This window comes from Danio rerio, chromosome 2 (genome assembly GCF_049306965.1).
Source record: "Danio rerio strain Tuebingen ecotype United States chromosome 2, GRCz12tu, whole genome shotgun sequence".
NCBI classification, from domain to species: Eukaryota; Metazoa; Chordata; class Actinopteri; order Cypriniformes; family Danionidae; genus Danio; species Danio rerio.
The window spans coordinates 50,098,945-50,107,500 of record NC_133177.1 but is presented as its reverse complement, the minus strand read 5'-3'; the positions used below and the strand labels follow the sequence as shown (position 1 = coordinate 50,107,500).

At 50.5% G+C, this 8,556-nt stretch overlaps 1 protein-coding gene across 3 annotated transcripts in view; it reads right to left on the bottom strand.

The window, feature by feature from the left end:
• LOC137487485 (uncharacterized) overlaps window positions 1–8,556 on the bottom strand; it is a 133,461-nt gene that overhangs the window by 41,043 nt on the left and 83,862 nt on the right. The window lies entirely within an intron of this gene.

Genomic DNA, 8,556 nt, shown 5'->3' with positions numbered 1-8,556 from the left:
GTTGGACAGGTGTACCTAATAAAGTGGCCGGTGAGTGTATATACAGTATAAGAAGCACTATAATTCATAATGGCTCTAATAATTCATAACGGATGTAATTATTAAAATCAGATTTCCCATAAGAGTGCAATATACAAACCTGCAACTCCATACTTATAAATAAACAAATTAAATGAATTGTAATATGACAATATGCATCGCCATTAGCATATTTTTGTGTCTGTTAATATTCAATTATCAATAGACAGAGAAATGTGATTAGCACAAGAAGAAGAAAGCAATAGAGAGAGAGAGAGAGATAAACTACATGCTATATAGAAATGGATAATATGCACTGCTTCAGGATTTATTTCCTTTACCAGCAGTCTGCTGAAACAAAGACACATTCAGTCACTTTTACAGCCAATTAAATTTGTTATATTGGATATTTACTGCCAATCCGGGCTGATATACATCACGTTTACAGCTTTTGCTAATGTTTTGACTTTCGGCTGAGCGCAGTTGACCATTAGCAAACGGTTTTCAGAGTGTATATGTCAGCCTGTCAAAGCTGAGCAGATATAACCATTAGTCATATCCAGACAACTTTATGCTAATAAACCAAACGGGGAAACACAATGGTGCCAGAGCACAAGCATTATTTATCGTGAACAACACATGGAAGGTGGAAAAAGTTGACAGAAATCAATTAATCAATATAAAGGCAACAGTGTGTGTGTGTGTGTATGTGTGTGTGTGTGTGTGGGAGAAAGCATCCGTTTTTGCCTTTTAATAATTCAACATATGAAGGTGTGTAAGTGGGACACTAGTTTTCATGTTATGCTACAATGGGAATGGGCTAAAACCGCAGCCGTGCTCTGGAAAGTCTGTGCTTTTTTTTGTAAGCTCGAGTCAAAAACTCCCACAATGTTGTTGTATTTCTGTTTGAATGTGTTTGGCTGCCTACTCTCAGCCGAATAACAACAACAGAGATTAAAATCTGCACTCGGCGAATGAAAGATCAGCCCACATATGACAAACTTCAGCTCTTAGTGAGAAACGCTGGCAGTCTGAGGAAAGTTCTTTTTAAAGCAAGTGCGTTCACATTGTGGCCATCTCAGGAATGATTCAAACCATAGTGTTTTTAAGTCAGCTTCTGTCTACTTCAATACAGTACAAAATTATTTTCCAAAATGTAAATTGTTGGTAATACTTTACTAAATGTTATCTAAATCACATTTTCCATGAAAAAGAACGTTCGAGGTTACTAAAGTAACCCTTCGTTCCCCGAGGAGGGGAACGGAAGCACTATAAGTGGATTTGATTTGTAAAATCCACGCATTGGGAGGTTCGGTTCAGAAGCTACTCGTCTGAAAGAGTATTGAACGGGCCAATTAAGAATGAATTGGCAGCGCAAGCCTGCGCAGGTGAGCGGCATAAGCAATCAACTGAGTATATAAGCTCACCTGGCGCCAGCAGACGCTATCCTTTTTAAGCTGAAGAGACTTTCAACAGCTAAGGGACAGTCATTATGGCGACGGAGTATAGTGCTTCCGTTCCCCTCCTCGGGGAACGAAGGGTTACTTTAGTAACCTCGAACGTTCCCCTTCGGGGGGAACTTCAGCACTATAAGTGGATTTGATTTGTAAAATCCACGCATTGGGAGCCCATTGAAAGCGCCATAATGACTGCACCTTACCAACACCCCTGATGAGGAGATAGTCAAGCAAGCGTGACGCACCCGCATCATGGGGGGCGCGGTCCTCCAACGTGTCCCTGGCCCTAATTTATCCTACTTCAACAGAAGTTTTACGGATTTAGATATATTTTTTGGGAAGTCGTGAGCATCTAGATAATTCTAGGAAAATACGACAGTACGTTGGGAAGCGTGCAATCCCGATAGGGAGGACGCTGCGGAGGCCATCCGTTACCCAAGGGGGGATAGATGGCAGAATTTACATATGGACTAGCCCTAAAAAGGGGGAGTACGCATAGCAAAAGAGTGGTTAGCGGGGAGGGAAGACACGGGTCCGCCCAGGGGGGGGGACTTAACCGTGGCTGAATAAGCATATGGGATCGCCTAGTGGGGACCACGCATAGCAGGCACCTTTACCCAAAACGCGGGCTGACCAGCGGGCAGACCTACAACGTAGTGGGCCAGCAAGTGACTCCTCCGCTGAGTCAGTGCTGGGGGCCACGGAGGAATCTGCAGGGCTCACCTGACGGGGAACTTTACTGACAGATAAAAAGGCGCACGTATCTCCGTGTTAGGGAAAATGGCGCAGCAAGCGTGTTTCAACACCCTACCGAATTGTTTCCTCAATCACCAAGGGTTACCTAATACCCTTGAGGAAACCGGCTCCACTCGCAGATTGTAAAACCTTGCAAATGTGTTGGGTGTCACCCAGCCCGCAGCTCTACAGAAGTCTGTTAGAGGGGCGCCGCGTGCGCGCGCTCGAGAGGATGCGAAACTCCGAGTGGAGTGCGCACGCGCTCTCGGGGGACGCGGCTTATCTCGGCTCTGATAGTGAAAGAAAGGCATCCACAATCTAGTGGGAACTTATTTCGGTACGGCACTTCCCTGCTGCCGACCGTTATAACAGACGAAGAGCTGCTCAGATGATCTAAACTCTGAGTGCGGTCCGGATAATACGCAAAACGCGAACTGGACAATAAAGAAGGGCTGGGTCTGCCTCCTCCGAGGGCAGCGCTTGCAGGCTCACTACCTCGTATTAAGACGGAGTGGTAGGAACCTTGGGCACATATCGCGGGCGGGGTCTCAGGACGTGAGAGAAGCCAGCCCAATTACAGGCACGAGTCACTGACCGAAAAATGCCTCCGGGTCCCCGACCCTCTAATCGATATCAACGCGACCAGCAGAGCTGTCTTCAGGGACAGAAAGATACTGAGTCGAGGATCGAAGGGATCTGACGCGGCTTGTGTAGCGAGGGCGAGATCCTAAGAGGGCATGAGAGGGGGCGGGATGGATTAATTCGCTTAACGCCCCTGAGGAACCGGATGATGAGGTTATGCGTTCCCACGGTGCTGCCAGCCACCGCGTTATGAGAGCGGAGATGGCAGCCACGTAACCTTGAGTGTGGAGGGCGACAGCCTGCTCTCCAACTTCTCTCGGCGTAAAGAAAGCACAACGCTGATCTGGCAAATTACGGGGGTCTTCTCAGCGAGAGACACACCATTCAGTGAATAGACTCCACGTCAGGGCATAGGCGCGCTCGGGGAGGGGGCTCTAGCCCGAGTGACGGTATTAGCCACCGCAATCGGAGGTTACCTAAGTCTTCCTCGCGTCTAAAATCTCTTCAAAGATCGGCGAGGGTGCCAGGTGGTGCCCTGTCCCTGAGAGAGTAGGTGCTCTCTCGAAGGGACTGCCAGGGGAGGGCTATCGCGAGGGAGAGCTCTGACATCCAGGTCCGGTTGAGCCAGAGGGGCGCAACCAGCAACCTGTTCCTCGTCCTCTTCCTGACCTTGCACAGTAACTGCGCGAGCAGGCTCACTGGGGGAAACGCGTATTTGCGCGTGCCCCGAGGCCAGCTGTAAGCCAGTGCATCCGTGCCGAGAGCACTCGGTCAGGGAAAGAACAACTAGCAATGAGCGATCTCGGGGGAAGCAACAGATCGATCTGGGCTTCCCCGAATCGCGCCCATATCAGCTGAACAGACTCGGGGTGGAGTCTCCATTCTCCAGGACGCAAGGCTGCCGTGAGAGCGCATCGGCTGCACGGTTGAGCTTGCCTTAATATGAATGGTGTGCAGCGATTTCAGCCGCGGATGACTCCAGAGGAGCAGACGGCGGGCGAGCTGAGACATGCGGCGAGAGCGCATACCCCCTATACGGCTGATATACGCCACCGCCGCCGTACTGTCCGTCCTGACCAGCACGTGTTGCCGCTCCAGCACCGGAAAAAAACGGTGGAGAGCGAGGAACACTGCCAACAGCTCCAGGCGATATGCCAATGCAACTGGGTACCTTTCCACAGGTCCGCAGCCGCATGCCCGCAACGCACAGCCCCCCAGCCCGTGTTGGAAGTGTCTGCTGAAACGACAACAAGACTGGACGCCTGTTCTAGAGACACCCAGGCCTGTAGGAACGAGGGGTCGCTTCAAGGGCTGAGGGCGCGGCGACACAGCGCAGTAACAGAGACTCGGTGTGCGCGCGCGTGCCATGCGCGTCTGGGGACTCGATCGTGAAGCCAGTGCTGAAGTGGTCTCATATAGAATAATCCGAGCGGCATGAAGCGGCTGCGGATGCCATATGCCCCAGGAGCCTCTGAAATAGTTTCAGTGGGACCACTATTTTACTGTCGAGCTCTCTCAGACAGTACAGCATCAGCTGAGCGCGCTCTCCGGAGAGGCGCGCTGCCATGGTGACCGAGTCCAGCTCCAGCCCGAGAGAAGAGATCCTCTGCATGGGGGCGAGTTTGCTCTTTTCTCGGTTGACCTGAAACCCCCACAGGTGGAAGTGCCAGAGCACTTTGTCTCTGTGCATAATCAACTGCTCCGAGAGAGGGCAAAAATCAGCCAGTCGTAAAGAAATTGAGTATGCAGATGCCCGCGAGCCGAAGGGGCGCTGAGGCACCCTCCGCGGGCTTGGTGAGGACCCGCGGAGACAGAGAGAGCCCGAAGGGGAGGGCTTTGTATTGCCAAGCTCGACCTTCAAACGCAAACCGCAGAAACTGTCGGTGGCGAGGAAGAGTGGAGACATGGAAATACGCGTCCATCAGGTCTAATGCTGCAGACCAACCCAGAGGACGAACGCACCGGAGGATGCGCTTCTGCGTGAGCATTCTGAACGGCAGCTTGTGCAGGCAGCGGTTCAAAACGCGCAGATCTAGGATTGGCCGTGACCCACCGCTCTTTTTGGGCACGATGAAGCGTGGGCTGTAAAACCCACCCTCCATCTCGGCTGGAGGGAGCGGCTCGATTGCATCCTTCGCCAGGAGGACAGCAATCTCCTCTCGCAAGACAGGGGCGGACAGGGGGCTGACCCTGGTGAATACACACCCGTGACTTGGGGGGCCGTTTCGCGAACTGAATCGCATAGCCGAGTCTGATTGTGCGTATGAGCCACCGCGAAGAGCTGGCCCGCGCTAACCAGGCAGGCAGAGCTCTCGCTAATGGACTCATCGCTACAATCGCTGACGTACCAGCAGTGGGGCAGCGCGGAGTGGGTGTGCTGATCCGGGAAGCTCGCGGGTCCCACGGAAAAGCTGGAGGTGAGATATTTGCTCTCACTCCAAACCCGAGCTCCGGAGGGGAGGCTCGAGGGGTGGGAGAAAGGAGACCGTCCTCCCAGCGCTCGTGAGCCACTGGCGAAACGCACCGAATCTGCAAGCTAGAAAGCATAGCGTCCCAGACTGGCAGATTTCGGGCTGTCACATCTGGGGAAGTGAAAAGTGCCCTTTCATAATGTTTTCATGGCAGTAAAAAGTGCCGTTGGAAATGGGGCCCCGCCCTCCAGCGGGGAAAGAGCAAGTTCCCTCTTCTCCAGATGGCCTGTCCCAGGGGCGCTTCGCGGTCCGTTGCCGGACTTAGCGGCGTTCTGGGCAGGGGGGCTGCCTGCTTCCGAGGTGCCCGACGCGCTCGCTTCGCCTGAGGCGTGTGCGGGGGCGGAGCAGCTCTCGTAGGCGGGCGCCTTCGGCGAGGAGCAGGTATGAATGGCACGGCGGGCGGAGCGGGCTACGGACCGCCGATAAGACATCACCCACCAACTGCTCTCTCACCGCCTTGAATTCCTGGGTGAATTCACAGACAGTGTCGCCGAACCTGGCTGGGGATATGGGGAAGTCAAGAAAGCGGACTTTGTCGACTTTGCGCATATCAGCCAGGGGTGGCGCTCCTGGACCACTAATGTGGACATCGTCCTCCCCAACGCACACGCAGCGGACTCAGTAGTCCGAAGAGCTAAGTCGGCGGCGGTGCGAAGCTCGTAAGCCTGGGTTGGACCCACCCTCGTGCAGCTCGGCCAGCGCCTGCGCTTGGTAGCGCTGGTAGGTGGCTATCGCATGCAAGGCGGAAGTAGCCTGGCCCGCAGCTATGTAAGCTCTAGCTCCGAGGGAGGTAGATAACTTACAGGCTTTGGATGGGAGACGAGGCGGACCCCGCCAAGAAGAGGCGCCGCGCGGATTTACCGCCATCGCGCACTCAACCTGAGGAATCGCCACATACCCCCTGGCTGTTTCACCGTCAAGAGTGGTTAGGGTGGAGGAACACGCAGCACGAGCAGAAAAAAGTGCTTTACAAGACCGCGTGAGCCTACTGTGCACCTCCGGGAAGAAGGGAACGCCCCTCTAGTCGGTCCGGCCGCGGAGCTGGGGGATAAACCATCTCCAACCCACGGCCGAAGCAGCCCGGGAAAGCACGGCTAACATGTCCGTTTCAGGATCCGTAGTGACAGCGCTCACCAGCCCGAAGGGGGCGAGCGGGTCTGGATCATCATCGGACAATGAAAGCCCACCCTCCGATGTCGCGGTGGACATCTGGTCTCCTGTGTCATCGGGCGTAAGGGCTACCATCTGTTAGACGGATCGCTTCCCCCGCCCGAAGCTTGGATGGAGCGCTTAGAGGAGCGGGAGGTCCGCGGGCCCGTGGGCGACGGATTATCTCTCGCTGAAACCCTCAGATCTGCCCGAGTGCCCGCTGCAGAGCAGGGGACAACTGGGGTGGTTCACCCTTTTGCAAAGGCTAACCGCGATCTTGCGCAACAGTCATGGCATCACAATGACGACATGAACTGCCCGCGAGCAGCGCATTAACATGCTGGACCCCCAGACATGTAACGCAATGCCCGCGCCCATCATCCGAGGACAGGAAACCACCGCATCCAGAAACGCACAGTCGGAGCGCCGTCCTGAAAAGGACGTGCTGCACGACTGTGTTGCTCTTTCTGTGAAGTTTGCAACTTTATACGCACCGCTCTGGAGGACCGGACCCAAAGAACGCCAGGCAAGGGAGAAACCCAGCTCGACCGTCTGCCACTGCGTGTACACACTCTGGACCGGGAGAATGCTCTCGTTCGCTCAGAATCGCTGGTCACAGCAGGAGGAACCCTCATCGACTCGATCAGAAAGTCTCTGAAGCGAAAAGGATTATGTGTTATGTGTTAAAAACATGCGGTTAAAGTCAAAATTAGTTAGAATTCCTTAATAATTTTTCTTTTTATTTCAACTTTTTTTTTTTTTTTGACGGTTTATGCCACTGTGGTGAAAACTGATGAATAATGGGACTAAGCCGAAGGAAAATTAATGAATTAATTAACTTTTATTTTATACTCATTCATTCATACATTTTCCTTCGGCTTAGTATCTATTTTAAAGGTCGCCACAGCATAATGAACCGGAAACTATTTTGGCATATGGCCAATTTTATTTACCCTTTAAACTCCAACCCAGTACTGGGAAACATCCATACACTTTCACATTCACACACACTATGGCCAATTTTGTTCACCCAATTAATTTATACAGCATGTCTTTGGACTGTGGGGGAAATGGAAAACCCGGAGGAAACCCATGTGAACACAGTGAGAGCAAGCAAACTCCACACAGAAATGCCAACTGACCCAGTTGCCAACGGACTTGAACAAGTGACCTTGCTGTGAGGCGACAGTGCTTACCACTGAGCCACCATGCTGCTTTTGACTTGCTATGTGTGTGTGTAACATCACAAATAAACCACTTAAGCTAAGCAAAATAGATTAAAATTAAGGCTTTTTGCTTATTAATCAGATTAAAAGTAACTAGTAACTAGCTAGTTGAGTAGTTTTTATCAGATATTCTATTACAAGTAATTCTTACGATTGTTACTTTTAATTTTACTTCAGTAATTATGTCCTTTACTACTTGAGCACACATTTTGATCCATAAATAGCAGTTCTCCATTCTCTACCCCCCACTAAATTGTCAACAACAGTCACTTTGTTAAACTGTAGAGTTGAATTTTCAACATCAAGTCCACAGAGCACTGATCAAAGTCCCATAATGCAATTCACAACTGTAAATAAAAGGAAAACACTTGTGAATCACAAAATACGGAAACTGTTAATTAAACTGTCTAAAATGTACAGTGCAGAATAAGGTAATATTTGTCAGAGACACAACTATTTGAAAAATCCAAAGTTAAAAAAACTTCATTTTAGAAAATCACCTTTAAAGCTGTCCACTGTATAAAAAATGCATAGCAGTGCACATTATTAAGCAGGATCAATTTATTTATAGGGATGTCCAGATCACATCAGGTGATAGGAAAACGGGCCCGATCACACGGTTAGAGACTCGATCGGAATCGGCTGATATATATAATCTATTAGGTAATTTATCGGCAAATTAGAACACGGAATAAGCTTAAAGAGGAAAGCACCGAGCGAGTATGTCTGTGGGTCTTGAATAATTATGAAGTAGATGAAGACATCATTGTCATAGCAAACTGTGAGATATGTAAACTTGGGATTGCCTGCCGGGTGTTTTAAGATGAGGTGCTGTTGGTTTTTATATTAGATTTATTTTGAGATATATATATTTATATATATATATATATATATATATATATATATATATATATATAT